Consider the following 22,903-nt stretch of genomic DNA (forward strand, 5'->3'; position numbering starts at 1 on the left):
CCTTGCTTTGTCCAGGGAGGAGCTTGGAAAGAATTCGCGGTTGGCTCAGGCAATATGTTGGGCTGCTCTCAAAGGACCCCGGGCCTTGCTGATGCAACCGGCGTGTAAAGGAAAGGCATGACAGCGACAGAGCGCGTTTTCTTCGGCCAGCTGCGGAATGGGTGGTGCTGAGGGCCGTAAGTTTACGACCAAACCGGAAGTATCGTTGCTTAGGGATGTCTCGTTAGAGTTCTACTATAATTTTTCCTAATACCATTCCACCTCATGGTACTAAAAGTGTATGTAAAGAGACTGTCAGTTGCAGAAATTGTACTACCATACTATAGATACGATTTTGCTCAGAGTTCATTGGTGTGTGCCTGTTGCTAATTTGGGCCGAGCTTCTAACTTGGTGTGTGCGGTCCTTAATCATCATTATTCTAAACCTATATTATTTTAATCATACTTTATAAAACACAACTTGGTTTGTACACCATCTTAATCTATAAACGTTAGTTTCCCAACCACTGTTTTATAAAAATATATTGTTCTCTGCCCTGTACGAAGCAAATTTGTAAGCTCTTCAGATGAACTGTGGTACCAACATAATACTGAAAAAATGTTATTGCAGGAATGATTTACTAAATCAGATATATATGTATAATATGTATAATCTTAATTGATATTAATCTTTTGTTATAATTTTCTGTAAGTTGTTTTTATTTGCTTTTGATATTGTACATTGCCCAGAATATTTTTTGATTTGAGTAGCTTTGCAATCTAATAAAATAATCAAATAATGAAAAAAAAGTTGATAGTAGGTCCAATTCTATAACTAAATGTGTATTTTGAACACCATTAATACAATTCAGAAATTGATTTAAAGACAGTCATGATGCACAAGTTGATTCAAATTCTTTTATGCACAAGACTAGAAGAGAGCCACTTTACCACCTGTATAACTGTACTTCCTTTATGAGAGTGGACATAACGATGGAGACCAGAATACCCATCAGTAGAAATGCAAATTTCTTTCACAAAGTGAAAGATGGCTAAAACTTATGAAGAATGGTTGCAGGAATTGAGTGTATCTACCGTGTTTCTCACATAATAAGGCTGGGCCTTATTTTTTTTTGAGCCCTAAAAAAACGGCTAGGCCGTCTTTTCGGGGGTGACTTAATTCCCACCCTTGCATCCTCGCCACCAGCCACTCCTAACGGGTGATCATGGCGAAGCGCAGAAAGCTCCCTACTCCCACCTTTGCTGCAGACACCTTTGGCACCCGCCGCTGTTGCTTTCCCTTCTGCCCATTCCACTGCCACGTTTGGAGCTGCCGCTTCCGTGTTTGGAGTGCCGACGCCATTTGGAGCTCCAAACAGCGACAGTGCTCCAAACGCGGAAGTGGCAGCTCCAAACATGATGGCGGGCGATCTTTTTATTTTGGTCCGCGCGAAGTTCAGAGCGAGCAAGAGAGGGAGACTGCGATGCGTCCATCCGAGATGGCAACCTCACTAGTGGATCACAACGTGGCTGGAAGCCCAAATCGGCGGGAACGATGGCGATCTTTTTGGAGCGAGAGGAAAGGGAGAGAAGAGTTGCGAGGAGTAATTTGCAGGAGGAAGTGGGTGTACCCCACGGCAGGGAGCCCAGGAAGAAGGGCCGGTAGGCAACGGAGAGCGTCCCGTAGCTCCGGAAGCAGCCTAGAGACGCGCCTGGGAAGAGGCGCAGATGCTGCCTTGTAGTCCCCAAGCCAACTGCGTGCGCCGCCTTTAGTTATGTGCGCTCCGCGCTTTGGGCATCTCCGTGTGATCGTGACCCTGTCCTTTCCACCTGGCGCCCTTGCTGCTTTCTGGCTCTTTAGCAAGGCATCGCGGTCTCCCTCTCATGCTCGCTCTGAACTTTGCGCGGACCAAAATAAAAAGATCGCCCACCGTCATGTTTGGAGCTTCCGCATTTGGAGCTGCCGCTGCCATTTGGAGCTCCAAACAGCGGCAGTGCTCCAAACGCGAAGCCGGTTTCTAAAGAGCCAGAAAGCAGCAAGGGCGCCAGGTGGAAAGGACAGGGTCGCGATCACACGGAGATGTCTGCAGCAAAGGTGGGAGTAGGGAGCTCTCCGTGCTTCGCCATGATCACCCGTTAGGAGCGGCTGGTGGCGAGGAATTGCTGCCCACGGGGTGCTCCTAACGGCAAGTCCCCCCACCCTTCTTCCTTATTTTGCATGTTTTAAAATAGGCCTAAATTTGGGGGGAGAGGCTTAATTTGATTTTATGCCAAAAAAACATGCTGGGCCTTCCTATTGGTGGAGGCCATATTGTTGGAGAAACACGGTAGTTTAATGAAAAGAACGACTAGAGGTGACATGATAGCAATATTCCAATATCTAAGGGGCTGCCACAAACAAGGCGGGGGTCAACTGATTCTCCAAAGCACCTGAAGGCAGGACAAGAAGCAATGGATAGAAACTAACCAAGGGGAGAACTAAGGAGAAATTTCCTGACAAGAGCAAATAGTGGAATGACTTGCCTCCAGAAGTTATGGGTGCTCCAACACTGGAGGTTTTTAAGAAGAGACTGGACAACCATTTGTCTGGAATAGTATCGGGTTTCCTGCCTGAGCAGGGAGTTGGGCTAGAACACCTCCAAAGTCCCTTCCAACTCTATTCTGTTAATATCAGTATGGTGGACTGCAATAGCACATCCAAAAAGGGGTGGGAATGCAATCCTTTTATATAGACTTATGCAAATCAAAAAATACATGTAATTCATGAAGTCAGAGGTACTGATGTAATGAAGATGAGCCTACAAAGCTAATTGTGTTACTAAAAATGCAGAGGCTGTGTATTAGAACAGCCATTAGTGTTAATTTTTTTATTTATAACTGTAGCTCCCTTGGTCTTGTTTTGCAGAGCATTCCTCAACTTCAAACATCACTTCTGTTATCAACATTCCTCTGCCTTCTAAGTATTTTTATGACCACTGGTTGGCTGCACTGGCATTTTTACTGCTTTCCAAGAGACCCAGGAAAGATAATGGGGAGATTGAAAGTGATGTTTAGCCCAGTGGTTCCCAAAGTGGGCGGTACTGCCCACTGGGTGGTGGTGGGATGCCTTAGGGGGGTGCTAAGAGGCAAGGGGGCCGGCAGGGGGGCACTAAGCGGCGGCAGGGGGGCGTTCAAGGCGCTGGCCCCACAGGCTCACCCCATTGACTGTTGCATTGCTCCAGTGCTGGTGCCGGTGCCTCTGCCTTAAACGCGGCAGTGGCGGCACGTTTGAAAAGTAGAGCAAAGCCAGACTGGCTTTGTTCTACTTTCCCAACGTGCCTGCGGGGCCGGTGCCTCGAACGTGATGGCGGCAGTATGTTAGGAAACTAGAGCAAAGCCACTCTGGCTTTGCGCTACTTTCCCAACGTGCTGCCACTGCCACATTAGAGGCGCTGGCCCCGCAGGCTCACCCCATTGACTGTTGCACTGGAGCGGTGCAAGGGGCTCAATAGAGTGAGCATGTGGAGCCGGCACCTCGAACACAGCGGCGGCACATTAGGAAACTGGAGCAAAGCCACTCTGGTGGCTTTGCTCTACTTTCCCAATGTGCCGCCACTGCCGCATTCAAGGCACCAGCCCCACAGGCTCACCCCATTGACTGTTGCACCGGAGTGGTTGCACCAACAGTCAATGGGGTAAGCCTGCGGGGCTGGGCCTCGTACACGGCAGCACATTGGGAAAGTAGAGCAAAGCCACTCTGGCTTTGCTCTACTTTCCCAACATGCCGCCACCGCGGCATTCGAGGTGCCGGTCCCACAGGTCCACCCCACTGAGCCCACTGCACCAGAGGGACCTGCCCAAGCAAGTCCAAGAAGAGCAGTGCACCATGTCAATGGGGTTAGCCTGAGGGAAAGAGAGAGAGGAAAGAAAGAAAGGAGAAGGAAGAAAAGAAAGAGAAAAGGGAAAGAAAGAAAAAGGGACAGTCAAAGAAAGGGGGGCTGGATGGAGGGAGGGAGGGAGGGAGGGAGAGAGAGAGAGAGAGATGATGCATCAGATTGAAATGAGTCCTAGTTTATACTGAGGCCCTTTTCTACATTGAAACATCTTTGCCAGCATCTTTGCCAGCATATTGAAACATCTTTGGCTTCTATTATTGTGGACGAAACATGGTCAGGACTATCAGGAAGCTCTCACATTTTGTTGAGGCTTTAAACAGGATCCATTGGACCAGACCTCCACCCTAAAAAATTACTTTCCCCCAATGTATTACAGTGCCAATTCTGAAGAAGGCAAAACCAAAATGTACTGGTAAATTAAGAGACACACACACACACACACACCCTTCTAACCCTGCTAGAGCAGGTGATTGGACTAGAATAGATATCTCATTATCTTTCTCCTCCCTCTCTCCCTCCTTATTTATTTCTTTTTCTTTCTGTCCCTTCCTTCCATTCCCCCTTTCTTTGTCTGTCCCTTTTTCTTTCTCTTTTCTCTTTCTTTTCTTCCTTCTCTCTTTCTCCCTGTCTTTCTTTTCTCTCTCTCTCTTTCCCTCTCTCAGGCTCACCCCATTGACTTGGTGCACCACTCCACTCGGACTTGCTTGGGCAGGTCCCTCTGGTGCAGCAGACTCAATGGGATGGACCTGTGGGGCTGGCACCTAGAAAGTGGCAGTGGCGCGCGTTTGAAAAGTCGAGCAAAGCCAGAGGTCGGTAATTTTTGCTGCAAAGAATCACAAAAGCTTCTGGGCTGTGCACAAGAAGGGACACACATGTCAATGCAATTCAGAAACATAAAATAAAGAAATACAAATAAAACAAATCAACAAGAATTGGCAAAGCATCTCTGATTATATTCTATTCACTACTAGAATCTAATCACAGATGCTTTGCCAATTCTAGTCCAATGATCTGCTCCAGCAGGGTTAGAAGGGTGTGTGTGTGTATGTGTGTGCATGGCTGTCAAAACTCCAAAAAGAGGTCAAGTGGCTCTGGGGAGGCCAGTCATAAATTAGAACACTTGCTAAACAACCGGCCATTAAGTGAGGATCACTTGTATTTGGTTTACCAGTCACCTGGCCACGCCCACCCAGTCACATGACCACCAAACCACAGCTACCCGATCATGTGACCACCAAGCCACGCCCAGCCAACAAGCCACGAGTCATGTGACCAGCAAACCATGCCCATAGTCACATGACCAGCAAGCCACACCCTCAAATTAGGCCACGCCCACAGAAATTTGAATCCCACCCCTGGGTGGGGGGCACTGAGGATGAGTTTGTAGCACCAAGGGAGCTGTGGACTGAAAAAGTTTGGGAACCACTGGTTTAGCCTAATCCCACATTGTCCTTGTATTCCCAGCATTGTGTAGTGGGAAATGAATGAAAAAATTGAATATCATCTATGCCAGTGGTCCCCAACCTTTTTGTACCAGGGACCGGTTTCAAGCAGAAACATTTTTTCAAGGACCGGGGAGAGAATCCGAGTTTGGTAGTTTGCTTGCAGACGTTTCATTACCTGACTAGGTAACATCTGATGTTGTTACCTAGTCGGGTAATAAAGCGTCTGCCAGCAAACCACTGGGAAGTTCAGGAGCGCCTCGGCCCTGCCTCCCTCAGCCCCATCCCTCAGGTGTCTCCCTCCCTCCCTCCCTCAGGTGTCTGCCTCGTTCCTCTCTCAGTCACTCTATCGCTCCTACAGCAGCCCAAGAAGCCGGGGGTGGCTTTTCCTGTCGCCACAGCTTCCCCGAAGCGCCCGTTCACCCCACCCCGCCCGCCCGCCCGCTCGCGGTTCAATCCACAGTGCTCCGTTCTACCTGCCTGCCTGCCTGCCTTCTTCGTTTCGGAGCAGCCGGCTGATAAAAGGCGAATAGTTATTATTCTCAGCCGAAGCTGCTCCCAAACAACCAGACAGGCAGGCAGGCAGCGGAGCACTGTGGATGAACATGGGCCGTGGGTGAAAGGCGCTTCGGAAGCTGCGGCGAGAAGAAGCCACCCCCACCCGGCTTCTTTAACAGTTTCTTCCTGGGCTGGTGGAGGAGCGAGAAGCGACTGAGAGAGCTGAGCCAGAGAGCAGGACAGGCTTCGATTGCTTCCTCCCTCCCCTTCTTTCATTTGTGTCCTTGATCCCGATCCCAGCAGCATTCACCGAAGCGAAGAAAGCCGCCATTTTTTTTAATTTTTTTCTTTGCGGCCCGGTAAAGAGTGCTCCACGGCCCGGTACCGGTCCGCGGCCCGTGGTTAGGGACCCTGATCTATGCAACTTAAGAAGCACTGATGTTAAATATATTAATATATGTAATTAGGTTTCAAATTTTGATGCACTAAAATGAAATAGCTAGGGCTAGGTTATGGCCCAGTCTATTTATTTTAAAGCAGTTTGGCTAATTCGGTAAGTCATTGTTTAATAAGCATGAGTTAAGGTACTTTAAACACGATTGCAATGTCTCTGAATTATGGTCATTGGACAATGTTGCATATTTAACATTCCCTTGATTTTATATTAATTAATCTGGGAAAACAACCATTGCCTAATTTGTTCCTATCAGAAAAAAATGAATTAACATTACAGTATTATACCTGTCTAAAAGTGGACAACCTTTTGGATATTGGATTCTAATGCCCCTAATCTTTTAATCAATGCCAACTGCACTCTATTCTATTTAAAACTGTACCTGAAAGGACAGTATCAGCCACCTGGTTTATTTCTCTGCCTCCCCTTGTTTGTTTAGTATCAAGGAGGCATAATACTATTATTAAAAAGATTGCTTTTTATCCCTGTGTTGAATAATAATGATTATGCCGCAGTTGTTTTTGGAGTGAATCTGTATTAATAATCTTAAAAGTCCTAGCTACACCATGCACTTAGCATTTTAGTATGTACTCTTTCTCTGCAGGTAGACATTCGAGGCAAGATGAGTTGTGAAATTGTGATGTTAATGCCTAGAAAGGATAAATAAAAATGTAGACTGTCCCGCAGTTAATCATGCTTTCAGTCTAACGTTTCATAGAATTATTTTGAGGAAAAATGATGTGGATAATTGTTTTCCATAGCATTTTTTACAAATCTAATAAACTGAATCTCCTTCCATTAAGCTTTTTCATCAAACTAGTTTCCAGAAAGATACCGGTATTTCCCTAAATATAAAGGATATGTGACAATTTGTAAACTTTATTAAATTTGTTTAAAGCAGTTAAATTTTAAATGTGTCCACGAATCAGTATAAATTGAAGTAGATTTGACTACGTTTTAAGCGACATCTTTTACTGTAAATTAGTTTTTGAGTATATTGAGTATATTAGTTCTTCATGTATATCCCATGAAATAAATCTGGTATTTTTACCTGGTTTGCAATATGAATTAACGGGATTGTAGCTAAAGCCAAACAGATAAAACTTTGGATGGAAAAAGAACGTAAGCCGGGGAATCCTAGCGGCGAAGAAGATGCCGAATGAGAAGGGCGAAGATGAATGAAAACCTCAAGGGGAGGAGATTCAAAGGCCAGGGCGCCGGGCGAGGTGGGGCTAAGTGTTGCGTACGCGGTTGTCGACTTTTGTGAGGCAGCGAAGGCAGCGAATAGGGCGGCTGCTCTGCGTGAAATGGGAAGGTGGCGACACTGGAAAATTGCGACGCCCTCAGCAGCAGTAGCGACTTCGTATTCATGGAGATTTTTCCTCCTCCTTTTCTGTATTTCTCTGCCTTTCCTAAGGTGGTGGCGGTGGCGGTGGCAGCAACAACAGCGGAAGTGACGGTCAGTGTGGGGTGCTTGTCGTTGGGGGAAGATGCCGACTGTGGTTGTTCTAGGCAAACCAGAAGGTAAACAACTGTGATAGGGAAAGGAGAAAGGCAGGGATTCTGGGAGGGGGACGAAGCAGGGCCCGGCAAAAGCCAGTGCCCGGACGTTATCGCCGAAAAAGGCCTTTCTCACGAACGCGTTGACGAAGAGATATCCTAGACTCAACACAGTTGCAATGTCCAGATACTTCAGCCCCACTGTGAGACTCTCCTCTGTCGTTATGTCCCCCAAAGACCGCCCCTCTTCGTAGGGTTAGCGGGAAAATCTGTGCCTTCAGCGCTGCCGAGAGGTATGTGAAGCTGGGAGTGGGATGTTCTCCCTCGTAGCTATCCCTGTTCTTGGCCTCTGCTGTTCTTTGAGGGTTACTTGGGTTGTACTTTTCCTTTGGATCGTTCTCAGATAAAGCTTTCCTACTTCTTTTCATTCTCTTGCTACCATGTTTGGCACAAAATGAACGCTTAAACTAGGCCTTTTTACTTTTCTCCGAAATTCTAATGTAGAAGGGGCAACACTTTCATTTTAAGAGAGGAAATCTTCGCTCAAATTTGCAATAGAGAAATGCTGGAAAGATTTTCTGTTTATAGATGCTACTGTCCCATGTTGGGGAAGGGGGTGCGTTTTTGGGGTGGTTGGCTACTTTTCTTGATAATTGGGAATATGGATAATGGATAATGGCTTTAGGAATAAATACAAAAAGTATATTTTATATTCAGATATTTTTGTTGTTGTGGCATTTATTTTTCTCTTTTAATTCAGCAAAACAAAAAAGGTGGAAAAGCAGGTTAGAGTATGGGTGACTCTGTGCATTAGTGATGTTTCCAGAGAACTTCAGTCTACTATATCAAAAATAAGTTATCCATTTTCTCGGTCTCTGTGTTAATTCTGAGTGAATTGAACTATTTAGCTTTAATTTCAATTTAGCTTCATCCTGTTCCCTCCCAGCAATATTTGGAAAATGTTTCAAAAGTTATGTTGATATGAATTACAGTATCTGACAATACTTTATTCCAGTATTGACAATCTTTAATCCTGCATATAGATAATTGGTATCATAGTTAACTTGAACTTTGATCTGGTGTAATAGTGTAACTTTCCTTGAGCTCACTTAACTGCCATCCAGTTAAACAGAGAAAAAGGAAAAAATAACTTATTTTGAGATAATGCGTTTATATTTTGCAATACTGATCTCTTTTTGTATTTATCAGTGAATAATAATATATTTTTTGCAGTGTCATTTTTGTAACAATATTAAAAATAGTTTTCTGGGTCATTTTTCAAGTAATTAGATGTTAGTAGGGTACCAGTGCATCATTTTTTAAGAACAAAATATGCTACAGGGTTAGTCCACAGTTGGCTTTTTCAGTTAGTTTAATTGATTGTATAATGAAAATTATAAAAATAGAAATAAGTGTTGTCCTTCAATATAATAAGATCTTTATGGAATAATATGGATGTCTTTTCCCATGACATCACTTCATTTGTCATTAGTGATTTCAAGATGAAATACAGTGTGCATACTTGCTTTCAGCCTTCTGTAAAAGTAGTCCTTAACTTACAACCACAATTGGGACCAGAATTTCTGTTAAGCAAGGCAGCTAAGTGAATTGCGTCCAATTTTACAACCTTTTTTTTTGCCATGGTTGTTAAATGAATCACATGGTTGTTAACTTTGCTTTTGGAAGCCGATTGGGAAGATTGCAGATGGCAATCACATGTCCTTGAGATGCTTGCAACTATTCTAAATACATGCTGGCTACCAAGAGCCTGAATTTTGATCACCTGATTGGATGCTGTGACAGTCATAAATGCGAGGATCACTTGTAAGTCAATTTTCAGTGCTGTTGTAACTTCAAATTGTAGCTAAACAAATAGTTGTAGTAAGGGTACATAAATAATTAAGTTCTAGAGCAGGCTGTTTTACATTCATAATTGGTTCTAGGCAAAAAGAAATGTGTGGGAAAAATAATTCATTGCAGTTACTATATCATGTTAATTTTTATTTCTAATGATAAATAAGATTTTTATTATTATTCCTAGACATAAACAGTCTGTTGTATGCTGTTATGACCCTTGCTGATTGCATGCTCACATTTTGCTCTGCAGAATATTGGAAACTGGAATCCATACTTTTGGAGAATGCCCAGGTTGGTGAAGGCAGTATTAGCACCTGGAAATCTGAATGGTCTTAATTTTGCTTTTTTAACCACAGGGTGATAGATATATCTATATGTTGCTGATTTCAGAAAATTAGCATGTTGTATCACTAGAAACTAGCCAAAATCTGGACTAAGTATGAAAACAGTAGGAATTTGGAAAGGTGTCATAGTTTTCAATTCATATTCTGTACTTGTAGAAAAACTGGATAGCTAGCTTGTTGTAGTAATTGAAATGTGATTAAAATACTTGAAAAATGTATGTAGCTGAGAGTATTTGATGGACCTGAATGGATATATGACTACTGCGTTAGCATTAACATTAGATCTTCCCATGCAAGGCAGCATATCAGGTAGGAAGGGGTCTCCATATTTTTAGTTTGGAGTGAGTACTTCAACATCTTGCCATGTGATATTTAAAGTCTTTAAGTCTTCTATGAACGTTCTTCGCTATGTATTTTGAGGGTGTCTTCTTAGATGTTTGGCATCAGGGGAGTCCATCACATTGCCATCTTGGGGATTCGATTGTTATATGAAGAATATGACCTGCAAGTTGAAGTTTTCTGCATGTGACAGTGTTATATAATTTGCAAGAGATACTGTTTTGGATCACTTCTTTGTTAGTAACATGGTCAAAATAGCTAAACGTTAGGATTCGGTGAAGACATCTTTTGGAAGACATTGAGTCTCTTAATACTCGCTGACACCTTCCAGGTCTCACTGGCATACATGGTTGTGGGGATCATGATAGAGGCAAGCAAGCGTAATTTAATTTTCAGTAATATAGATGAGTTAGAAATCATTGAAAAATTTTATTCAGAGCTATACAAAGGTTAAGATCATTCAAAAGTAACAACATCCACAAAAGAGGAAATGCCAGATATCCTAGTGAAGGAAGTATCAAGTGTAATGAAATCAATGAAAAATGCCAAAGCTTCAAGAAATGATTGTATTATGGTTGAAATGATGAAAGCTGGTGATCACAACTTACAAAGATACTAGCAAAATTATACTTGAGATGCCTCAGAGAAGAGAAATATCCGATGCATAGAAAAATGTGGAACTGATTCTTATACGCAAGAAAGGGGCCCAAGATGATTTAAAGAACTATTGCCCAATAAACCGTCGTTCAGTCATCTAAAAGGTTTTCACCAAGATAATAGCAAAAAAAATTTTTTGAGAACATTAAATTATGCATTACCAAAAGAGCAGACAGGGTTCAAAAATGGATCACATCCAGGTTACTCAGCAAGTCATTGAAAGGCACAACTAGTACACAAAAAGACATTTGAGTCAGTATTCCAGCAAGCAATAATTAATGCATTGCTCAACCAAAGCATTGACACTGCTTGCATAAACTTACAATGAATATATGAAAAAACAATGGCAACAATTTTCCCTAATTATCTTAAAGTGGAAATCAATATAGGTATATGACAATGCAACACAATATCACCTATCCTTTTCTCAGCCTGTGTCATGCCCCTGTCGGAGTCTGAATCCGAGGAGCTGACAGGGAGTGGGAGTGTGGCTCTGTTGGCTGTGGAGGAAACTGGGGAAGGGCTAAGTCCGGCTGAACAGAGCAGGAGAGAGGTAGAACAAGGGAGAGGGAGTTCAGAGGAAGACCCAGGCTCACCCCCTCTTCATCCTAGGCCACACAGGGAGGAACGGAGAAGAGAGCAATGTGGGTTGCATGGCTTATGGGGAAGGAAAGGGCCTTGATTCCCTTCATTAGCCACACCTGGGAATGACAGTTTAAAAGAGATGCAAGCTGAGTGCGGCATCTTCTGGGAACAAACTTGAGTTTATCTTATGTTGTCTTTGGTTATCTGCATTCCTGGATCCTCCCAACCGTGTTGAATTACTGCTGTTCCTTCACGTCTGGAATTCCTTTTCTTGCCATGCTGGACTAATTACCTCATCTTTCCTTGATTGGACTTATAGTTACAGTTTTTGTTGACCACGTTTTGGACTTGATTCTCTGCAGCCAAAGGCTGTTCCTGGGAGAGTTTTTCTCCAGCCCAGAAGGTAACCAGGACATTGGGGGCAAAGTTGGGGCTAATAAAGGGACTCCTACTGATTATCTGACTGTGTTGCCTTTGTGCCACGCCCCAGGTCATCACAGCCTGCCTTGAAGAAGTATGTAGGAAACTAGACTATGCAAAAGATGGAGTAAAAATCAATGGCACCTATTTAAATCACTTAAGATTTGCAAATGATGGTGTTCTCTTCTCACAAGACCCAGAAGAGGTACAAAAGACACAAGAGCTCCACAAACCAGGAGAACCATTTGGCTTAAAAATAAACTTGAAAAAGAACCAGGTTACGTTTAATAAATTCACCAAATAAAGTTTTATATCTGGAGAAGAATTAGATATTGTAGGCCACTACATATACCTTGGCCAATGGATCTCAATGGTAGGTGATACAATAAAGGAAATTGAACGACCTGTTAAATGTGGTTGGCAGGCAATTCAGCAAGATAAATATAATTTTCAAGAACGACCTCCCCCTATGCCTGAAGAGATAAGTTTTCTTTTTTTGAAAAAGTTTTATTTAATTTTCACATATTAAAAACATATTTTTTCAGTGAACAGCATGATTCCAGGTTAATACATTTTCCATACAAACTGGACTTTCATTTCCTACTCATCTTTCACATTTGATAACATACCTTAACCTTACTTTATACACTGCTCAAAAAAATAAAGGGAACACTTAAACAATACAATGTAACTCCAAGTCAATCACACTTCTGTGAAATCAAACTGTCCACTTAGGTAGCAACACTGATTGACAATCAATTTCACATGCTGTTGTGCAAATGGAATAGACAACAGGTGGAAAGCATAGGCAGTTAGCAAGACATCCCCAATAAAGGAGTGGTTCTGCAGGTGGTGACCACAGACCACTTCTCAGTTCCTATGCTTTCTGGCTGATGGTTTGGTCACGTTTGAATGCTGGCGGTGCTTTCACTCTAGTGGTAGCATGAGACGGAGTCTACAGCCCACACAAGTGGCTCAGGTAGTGCACCTCATCCAGGATGGCACATCAATGCAAGCTGTGGCAAGAAGGTTTGCTGTGTCTGTCAGCGTAGTGTCCAGAGCATGGAGGCGCTACCAGGAGATAGGCCAGTACATCAGGAGACGTGGAGGAGGCCATAGGAGGGCAACAACCCAGCATCAGGACTGCTACCTCCACCTTTGTGCAAGGAGGGACAGGAGGAACACTGCCAGAGCCCTGCAAAATGACCTCCAGCGGGCCACAAATGTGCATGTGGCTGCTCAAACGGTCAGAAACAGACTCCATGAGGGTCCGACGTCCACAGGTGGGGGTTGTGCTTACAGCCCAACACCGTGCAGGACGTTTGGCATTTGCCAGAGAACATCAAGATTGGCAAATTCGACCACTGGTGCCCTGTGCTCTTCACAGATGAAAGCAGGTTCACACTGAGCAGATGTGACAGGGTCTGGAGATGCCGTGGAGAATGTTCTGCTGCCTGCAACATCGTCCAGCATGACCGGTTTGGCAGTGGGTCAGTAATGGGGTGGGGTGGCATTTCTTTAGGGGGCCGCACAGCCCTCCATGTGCTCGCCAGAGGTAGCCTGACTTCCATTAGGTACCTAGATGAGATCCTCAGACCCCTTGTGAGACCATATGCTGGTGCGGTTGGTCCTAGGTTCCTCCTAATGCATGACAGTGCTAGACCTCATGTGGCTGGAGTGTGTCAGCAGTTCCTGCAAGATGAAGGCATTGATGCTATGGACTGGCCCGCCCGTTCCCCAGACCTGAATCCAATTGAGCACATCTGGGACATCATGTCTTGCTCCATCAATCAACGCCATGTTGCACCACAGACTGTCCAGGAGTTGGGGGATGCTTTAGTCCAGGTGTGGGAGGAGATCCCTCAGGAGACCATCCGCCACCTCATCAGGAGCATGCCCAGGCATTGTAGGGAGGTCATACAGGCACGTGGAGGCCACACACACTACTGAGCCTCATTTTGACTTGTTTTAAGGACATTACATCAAAGTTGGATCAGCCTCAGTGTTTTTTTCCACTTTAATTTTGAGTGTAACTCCAAATCCAGACCTTCATGGGTTGCTAAATTTGATTTCCATTGATAATTTTTGTGTGATTTTGTTGTCAGCACATTCAACTATGTAATGAACAAAGTATTTAATAAGAATATTTAATTCATTCAGATCTAGGATGTCTTATTTTTGTGTTCCCTTTATTTTTTTGAGCAGTGTATATTTTCTTTAGTTTTGATCATCTAGCTTCTTCCAGCTTATTTTATAATTTTTTTCAGTACATTACTTAATCTATTTCCTTAATGCCTCTTTAAATATCTTCACAGTCATATTTTATATTCTCTTCTGTCAGGTTTGCAATTTCCTCACCTATATTTAATTCATCATTCCAAGAATTTAATCTCAATTCAAACATTTCAAGTATAGAAAAACAAACAAAGAAACACCCCTATTATTGCCAATTTCGAGATGCCATCCCTGTGGTTAACATATCACATAGTTAATCCCCCCTAAGATTCCAATAGTTTTAATTTTGAATTAACATTAAAGAAAAAATCCATAATAACTTTGTAGTAGTTACTACATTGCATATGTCTCTTTCAAGCCTGGGTCTACAAGTTTCCCTTTTGGTTACATAAAAAGTATATTTGATTTAAAGAGAATGAAAAAACAACATAATTAATCTCTTCATTTCTTTGCAAGAACTAATATTCTCCTATCAACAATACTTGTACTCCATTTCAACTATAACTTATAAATTCATTAAACATTGTTAATGTCATTCTAATTACCTCTTTTAATTCCATACAAAAAGGGAAAGGAGCAAACAATCATTACAATAACAGAACAGTATCATTCCCATTCCCATTTTAATAATCTATATTCCACTATTTTCTTGATAGTTTATTATTTCTAATTTATTTAAACTACCCCTTGTCAACTTGCAGAATCCCCTTCTTTAAATCTCAATTAACCATTATCTCTATGCCTTTTAAATAAACAGTTCCTTTTAATTGTTATTTGCTTACCATATTTCTTTATTTCATGGTTCTGCTTCATTCTTTCCCTCTTTTTATTACCCCGATTTCTATCCCCTTCCTTTTTCAGTACTCCTGGAATTCTCTTTCCTCCTGTTTCCTTTCACTTTGTTTGGTTTTCAAATTAAACACCTTTTTAATTACAATTTCAAACCTCCTATTTTTAGTTCCCTTTCTTTTCCCCCTTTGCTTAAGTTTTCATTGTTGCAAATGCTCATTTAAGATGGCCATTTCTTTAATTGATTCCTTCTCTTCTAGCCCTACTTATTGTTCTTCATATTCTGAAATCACCATTTTTAAAACTTGTAGAGCAAAACCAAGCGACTTGCCTTCTTGTAGCACGTCTTTCATGTTTCTAAGTTCCAATTTTAGTTCCAAAAGCATTCCTGCCATCTTTAAACAATGTCCATAAAGTTTTTTCCAATGTTTAACTCTTATTAGTTCCTCTTCAGAAGATTTCCAGGTTAATTCACATTTCAATGTCCATAAATTAAAGTTTATGGAAAAACACCAAACTATCCCACGATTTTTCCTTTGTTTTAATGTTCCACTTTCACTTTACAGGGTCTCTATTTTGTAGTGTCCTAATTTGGGTTATTTCGTATCAAGTAAGTCTTTAGCAGATCCAAACTTTAAAATAGGAAGGGATGCAAATAAACAATTCCCTTCTCCATTAGATGGCACACTTTGCTGTATTCAGAATCAATTCTTTTTTTTTTTCCGGCTTTTTCTCTCATTCAGATTTTTAAAGTTCCAAAATCAGTAAGTCCAAATGTCAATTTTTAATTTTATTTTCCACCTTGACACAATCCAATCCAGCTTTAATTATGCCTATTTAGTGTCAGGGTTATATATTTAATTAATTCAAACGCGAGCTTCTTCTCCCAGCTTCTTCCTTTTAGGATACAAAGCCACTTAAGCTGTTAAATATTTCTTTCTTCTTTGTCCACCACTCAAATCCACTTTCTTAACAATTTTGAAAAATTTAAATGCGGGGTACCTTCTGCCCCAATTCTCCTGGTTTCTATGCTGTCCTCTTCTTCACCGCACCCGCACAATCTTGTCCCGATCAGATTACCTCTTCGGGGTGGCCATTTTATTGGCCACCACAGCAGTCTTCGGAGGGAAGTAATTACCAAGCCAAGGAGGGGAGATGCGGCTCCCCTCAACCCAGCAGATTTCAGTCCGTCTTCGAGGCAGACCAAACTAGAAGTCCAAGATAAAAGTTTTCAATCAGTGTGTGCTATGTGCTCTAACATATGCCAGTGAAACATGGACACTAGCCTCACAATTGATACAAAAGTATACAATATCATCAAAAGAGAGTAAAAGGAATTGAAATGGAAATGTGCTGGTGACATAGCAAGAACTGATGGCAGGTGGACCAAGGCAGTCACAGAATGAATCCCACTTGATAATAAGTTACCACGAAAGAGACCTAAAACAAGATGGATCGACAACATCAATTGTGGGTCCAATTGGCAAAAGAAAAGACCGTATTGGTTGGAAACATGCGGAAAAGGCCTCCATCCTGCAGTAGATAGAGAATGGCTAAAGTGATGATGATGAGATGAGGACCAGATTTTATTAATCCTCTGGTAAACAGTGAAACATCAAGTACTGCGATGTTACTTGTACTTCAGTTCATATTTGTTTTTGAAATACTTTTTTCCTTAACCTGTTAATTGCGGTTGAAGGTCTGAAAAAAATACCATGCAAAACTCCTGAAAATTAATTGTACGTTATGAAGTTATTGTCAGGGCTGCCTGCGCTCAATCCCTAGGAAAGAAAAGCCCTTGACTCCATAGATTTATAGAAAAGGTACTTCTACTAGGAATGAACTGAATACAACAATGGTTGGGCAAGATCTGAAGAAAATTCACATGAAGAAACAAGCTGAAGTGAACCAATATACATTTTCTTTACTATAAGTTTCTGGTAAAATCCCCAGCAAAAATATTTCAGGTTTCAAGTCAGTGTGCTGTTGTATCATCATCTCCAACCACGTATGTATTTTTGTCCAATATTTTTTGGCTTCTACATATGCCCACCACATATGGTAATATGACCCAGGTGTCTGGTGGCATTTCCAACATTTAAACATCCTTGCCAATCTTGCCAGCACAAAATGCCATCTATAAAACATCTTATACAAGTTTTCTTTATATGCAATTGATATTGTTAGTTTATAATTTCTATCCCACAATTGCTGCCATTTTTCTAATTCTGTTGTATAGCCAAATTTTTTTGCCCATGCTATCATGGCCTCCTTCACTTGTTCTTCTTCTAATTTGATACCCAATAAATAGATATAGTTTTTTTATCAACCTGTCTTCTGTTCCTGTTAATATCTTATCCAATTCTGTCAATCCTATATAAAAACCATATAGTTTAGCATCTTTTTCATATCTAGACTTTATTTGCAGTTGTGTATATCAAACCATATCAATCCCTTGTTCATTCAATTCTTGTTTAGTTTTGAGCTCACCCTTTTCATCCAAAATGTCTTTGTATCTAACAATATTTCCCATATTAATAATATTTGGGTGAATGTGCTTCGAAAGCCAAACTGGTGTCTTCAAATAATGCTGTTCTCTAATTTTCTCCCACACTAACAGTAAAGCATTTCTTATATAATGTCTTTGAAAGTAACCATGAATCTTACTTTTCCCATACCATAAGAAGGCAGCCAACCCAATTGCAAATCATGTCCCTCCAATTTCAATAATCTGACATTTCTCAATACAATCCATTCTTTCATCCATGTTAACACCGCAGCCTGGTAGTCTGTATCCCAATTTGGTAATCCAAAATCTCTAGTTTTATATTTCAAGGGATCATCTCTTGCTCTCTGCAAAATCTGTTTTATTGCTTTCTTAGTGAATCTCATGTGGACCTCTCTAGGAAGTCTATTTTTTATTGCATATCTAGTGTGCATTCTAAATATTTCATTGATCTCGGCCAAAAAAAATTTCTTTGGGCACTTCCAAAGCCCTCATCAACAATTCTGCATTATCTCCACTAAATTTTCTCCCTTCTCCTCTTCCAAGTTCTGAAATCTCAAATAATAATCTTATTTTTACTTTGTTTTGATTTGCTAGTGTAAGCCTATAATCAAGCTTTCCCACTCTTTTTTCTGTGGATTCAACTTTCTCTTCTACTTTTTGTATATGTTGTTCATTTTTCACCATCATTTGTTGAAAATTCTCTATTTTGTCTTTTACTTTCTCTGTTTTTTTCTTCTACTTTTCCTATTCTTTCCTTCATGTCTTCATGGAGGGCTTATATCAGTGATGATGAACTTTTTTTGTTGTGGTGTGCGAAAGCATGATTTTTGGCCTGTTTGAGGCCATTTTCGCCCTCGAGAAATGCCTCTGCAGCCTCAGGAGTCTGAAAAATGGGCCTTCAGGAAATACCGGAAATGCCCATTTTTCAGCCTCTGGAGCCCGGGGGAGGCCGTTTTCGCCCTCCTGGAAGCTCAAGAAAGGTGAAAACGGCCTCAAATGGGCCAAAAATCACCTGGGTTGTGCGTGCATGCGCAGTGCAGGTAAGTTTAGCTAGGGCTCGCGTGCCCATACAGATAACTGTGTGCCACCTGATTACCTCTTCCCCAAAAGTTCAACCACCAGTTATTTTATATCCAAGGAGAGAGTTCACAGAGCAAAGGAAAAAAAAAAACCAAATAAAAAAGAAAGGAAGGTCTTTTACTGTTCAGCTTCTGTTTGCTTTCTGGTTTATTTCCATTTAACTTCCAAGAGCTACACTATTTGAAAAAAGAATTTTCGTATTCCACTCTCTATCTTAGTTCTTCGGTCAAAACAACTTCTTATCATTAAATGTTCAGGCTCTCAAGATTATTTGTGTGTATAGTTTCCCCTTTCTCTCTTATGTCTTCCAATTTTCACTTTTGCCTATAGATGGCACTGTTGCTCTGCTTCTCTCTTTCTTTCCTCCTTTTTACTGTATATCCTAATTCAAATTGTAAAATGCAATATTTATAAAAAGAAGATGCCAATATAGTCAGTTTTTATAGTGTCCAGTAATTTCTAACTTAAAAATTAAAATACCCAGACCAGTTTTCTAAATATGCTCTTTCAACAAGTCCTTTTGGCCAAATTCCTATTTCAATAATGGCTTTTAAAGCTCTCCTCGATGCTTTTCTTCTGGAGGTAGAATATTAAAAAACAAACCAATTCCACCTCCCCCTTTGGGTCTCACTTTCACTACATTATTCCCCCCCCCCCCGGGGGGTGTCTTCTATTAAAATTAAAAGTTCAGTGTTGGAAATCTCTCACCAGATTGATCACACCTTCTTTCTGCCTTCTCACTTCTTCCGGTGACTGTTCCAGCTTGGGAATGGCACGCAATGGCCTTCCCCTGCTGTCAATTTAGAGAACCTTCTCCGGATCAATCAGGGAGATTGTGGGCTTTCTGAGATCATCAGAGTGCACGCTCTTCATTCACGCCCCTCCCAGGCAATTTAGGTCGAATTACGACCACCCGGCAGTTAGGATTTCAACAGTCCCACGGAGTTCTCTGTGAGACACGTCATGTTACTGTGATATCAGCTCTGCCCTCCTGGCAGCAAGCTTGAAAGAAAGGGAAGATGTAAGTTGACATTTATATTTTCTTTAAAAGATGATACATTTTAATAGTAAATGTTTCGAGGTATGAAGTAAAAACAGACTTATTCTCTAATTATGTGATAATACAGGTAGTCCTCAAGTTATAAATGTAATGGAGCCTGCCCATTCCATTTGTATCTTGAATATTTATGGGAGTGAATCTTGTACCTTGAAGAAGATCACTCCCTGCTTTCACATTCATTAATTTAATACGTGGACGAATGTGTGGCTCGTTAAGTGCACATGAAGTACTCAGGGTAAGGAAGGCCATGGGAGACCTAGTGATGGAACAGGCCTCCGAGGCCTTCCCAACCCACTAAGATATCTCATGTTTCTCCCTCCCTGCCATGCTGGACTCACCTTGCAAAGAACTGTCTCCTTTCTGCTGCAGTTTCTTTCCCTTTGAGAGAGACGAGTCAATGGAAGTTCCTGGGCACGAAAAGTGTTTGTGGCGCCTGTTTCCTCCTTCCCCCCAACTCCTTTCCGCCATCACTGGGACACTTTTTGACCTGACATAGAATTGGCCATTCTGAAGCGGCAAGCGAGCGGGCTAGCGCTTGGCCATCCTGAAACATAGCTGCCACTCAGAGAGACCCAGGGGGAAAAGCAGACAGACGCTTGGCCATCCTGAGGTCATGGAGCGGAACCAAACTGCTGTTTGGGCTTAGAAGAAAGCCGCAGCCCCAAGCAAGCAGACGCCTGAGAACTCATTCATCCTGAAGCAGCCAGAGCCGTTTCCCTAAAGAAGGGTCCCAAGCAATAGCAGAGTCACTACTCAGTTGCAGCTGAGCATACTCTCAAGCGATCAAAAAACATCAGACCGCAACAGCAGAACTCCAGCATGGGCAAAGCTGCCTGTCTCAAGGAAAAAAGGGGACAACATAGCTGAATTCTCGGAAATGGAGGCAGGCTTGGAGGTTCAGGGATTGCCTGACCCAAGCCCAGCTAGAGAACAGGGCTCTAAAGGACCTAAGGCGGCCAGTAGAACAGCAGTAATGGGAAAGAAAGAAAAGCCTTTGCACAAGGTGTCCAAGGCTGATGAAAGGGAGGCTTTAAGGAGACAAAGAGCCATTGAGAAGAGTTTTGCAAAGGAAGAAAGGGAGGGAGAGAGGAACAGAAATTCCCACGCTTCAACAAATAAACCAATAGAAACGAGGCAACAAGAGAATAGTGCCAGAACTGCAACACCAGAGGGAGCTGGTGAGCAAACGCCAGAGGGAGCTGGTGTGCAGTATATTCAGCCTGCTCTTTGTTTAAAGAAGAGTGTTTATCAGAGATGTAGGGAGGCTCCCAGGACTTCAGTAATAGTTGGGAACCTTTCCCAAAGAGGAGGAGACTGGCTCCAGAAGCTAGTTTTAATCCTACAGCTGTAGGACTCAGGGAGCCTACCTTTAGAGATGAGATGAAAGCCCTGATGTTAGAAGTACTAACAGAGGTTAGGGAGGAGCAGGACCTTCAGCCTTACCCTTACCAATGAATAAAGAAAGGATACCTAACAAACAGCATCTCTTGCTAGCCAGACAGACGGGAGGAATTGAGTTTCCACAGAACCAATTCAATGTGGTCATACACCCAAAGTGAGGCTTCAGACTCAGGAGGAGGAACAGAAGGAAACAGCATTTTCTGATGAGGAAGGTGACAGAGGCTCCAGCATTCACTGGCTTGTTTTGCCAAAAGTTGTTTAAGATGTTGCTAGGTAAAGCCAAAGCAGCAACAAGCCTGGGCATTTTCACAGCAACAAAGCTATCGGTACCAGATTCATCAGACCCAAAAGATCGTCTCTTTGCAAGAACTAAGGTGGAATGCGAGATGGTACCCTCACTTGAGCTGTTCAAGAAGGTGATGGAGGGTCACCAGTGGTATTCCCAACACTAGGTGGGAATGAAAAGAAGAATTACAACATAGAATTGGCCAAAATGATTCAGATCCCAACAATAGATGGGCCAGTGGCAGCTTCTATATCAGCAACCATCTTGGCCAATGAAGTGGAAGAGGGTCTGAAGGGAGAAGACAAGAAGGCGGAGCAGACCCTCCAGAAGGTTCACCAGGCAGTAGCATGGGCAGTAAAGGCTACCTCAACTGTGTAATTTTTCAGCAGGGCAGCCCTGATATGGCTTTGTCAAATGCAGGAAAGGGCGCCACCTGGTGATCTTCAATCACAACAGGATCTGAACAAGATGAGAGCAACATTGGAGCTCATAGCTGACACCACCCTTAATGGTGTCAAATATGCTACCAAGGCCATTGCAACTTCGGTGACAGACAGGCACCTGGTTTGGCTCTGCCATTGGCAGGCAGATTTGAAGCACAAGTGGAAACTAGCTTCTGCCCTAGTTAAGGGGAATAAACTATTCAGGGAAGCCATTGAGTCCATGCTGGTAGAGACCAAGGACGAGGAAGATCTTGCCTAGGATATATGGCCGAACAGATTGGCAGCCTTCACCTTACACGCGAAGGCAGTCCTTTCCAGCCACTGGGGAAGGCTTTGGTCACCAGCACCCCCAGAGACCATACACACACACAGGCATGCCAGCTGTACAGAACCGGACTTAGAGACGGGGTGGTCAACGATTTCAAGGAAAGTGACCATTCAGGATCTTCTGACACACAAAGTGACAACCAGAACAGCGCACCCATCGGCGGAAGACTGGGCCTATTTGTTGACCGATGGGAAGCAACAACAACAGACAAGTGGGTCCTGAACACAATAAAACAAGGCTTAGCTCTGGAATTTCTCTCCATACCTCTGAATGCCTTCAGAAGGTGCCCAATTATAACAGAGAGAACCAAAAGGGGCATCATGGAGACAGCAGTTCAACATCTGTTGGACATTCAAGCGGTCCACCTGGTACCAAGGGACGAACAGGGGCAAGGGTTTTACTCAATCCTGTTTGTAGTCCAGAAGGCATTGGGATGGGTGGATGGAGACCGATTTTAGATTTCAAAAGACTGAACAGATACACAGAGTACAAGAGATTCAAGATGCAATCCCTACAGTCAATCCTGGGGAGTGTCTGAGAGGGAGATGTCCTGACATCAGTAGACCTCACAGAGGCATACTTGCACATCCTGATTGTCCAACCACATCGAAGTTTCCTGTGAGATTGTTACACGGGAAAACATTACCAATACAGGGCCTTAAAATTCGAGTTCTCTTCAGTGCCCAGAACGTTCACCAAAGTACTGGCAGCACTATCGTACTGACAGGCCCATCTCAGAATAATACCAATACGCGTCCAATGCGACCTAGATGACATATTAATACAGTCCTCCTCCCCCGTAAGGGTGAAGGAGGACGTAGA

The 22,903-nt window shown here is 42.5% G+C and overlaps 1 protein-coding gene across 5 annotated transcripts in view; it reads left to right on the plus strand.

The window, feature by feature from the left end:
* Nucleotides 1-87: 87 nt before the first annotated feature.
* KLHL15 (kelch like family member 15) overlaps nt 88-22,903 on the plus strand; it is a 41,006-nt gene continuing 18,190 nt past the window's right edge. Inside the window, exons 1-2 of one of the 5 annotated variants that reach the window (XM_087966902.1) lie at nt 7,568-7,707; nt 9,790-9,896. The gene's annotated coding sequence lies outside the window, so the exon portion shown is untranslated. Of the gene's footprint in view, nt 177-7,489; nt 7,773-7,927; nt 8,042-9,789; nt 9,897-22,903 lie in introns of those variants that run through there. The other 4 variants (XM_026674888.2, XM_026674890.2, XM_026674886.2 and 1 more) reach the window with 4 other exon arrangements.

Source organism: Notechis scutatus, chromosome 5, assembly GCF_049901735.1.
Source record: "Notechis scutatus isolate UNSWTSFEM ecotype Mainland chromosome 5, rNotScu1.2, whole genome shotgun sequence".
NCBI classification, from domain to species: domain Eukaryota; kingdom Metazoa; phylum Chordata; class Lepidosauria; order Squamata; family Elapidae; genus Notechis; species Notechis scutatus.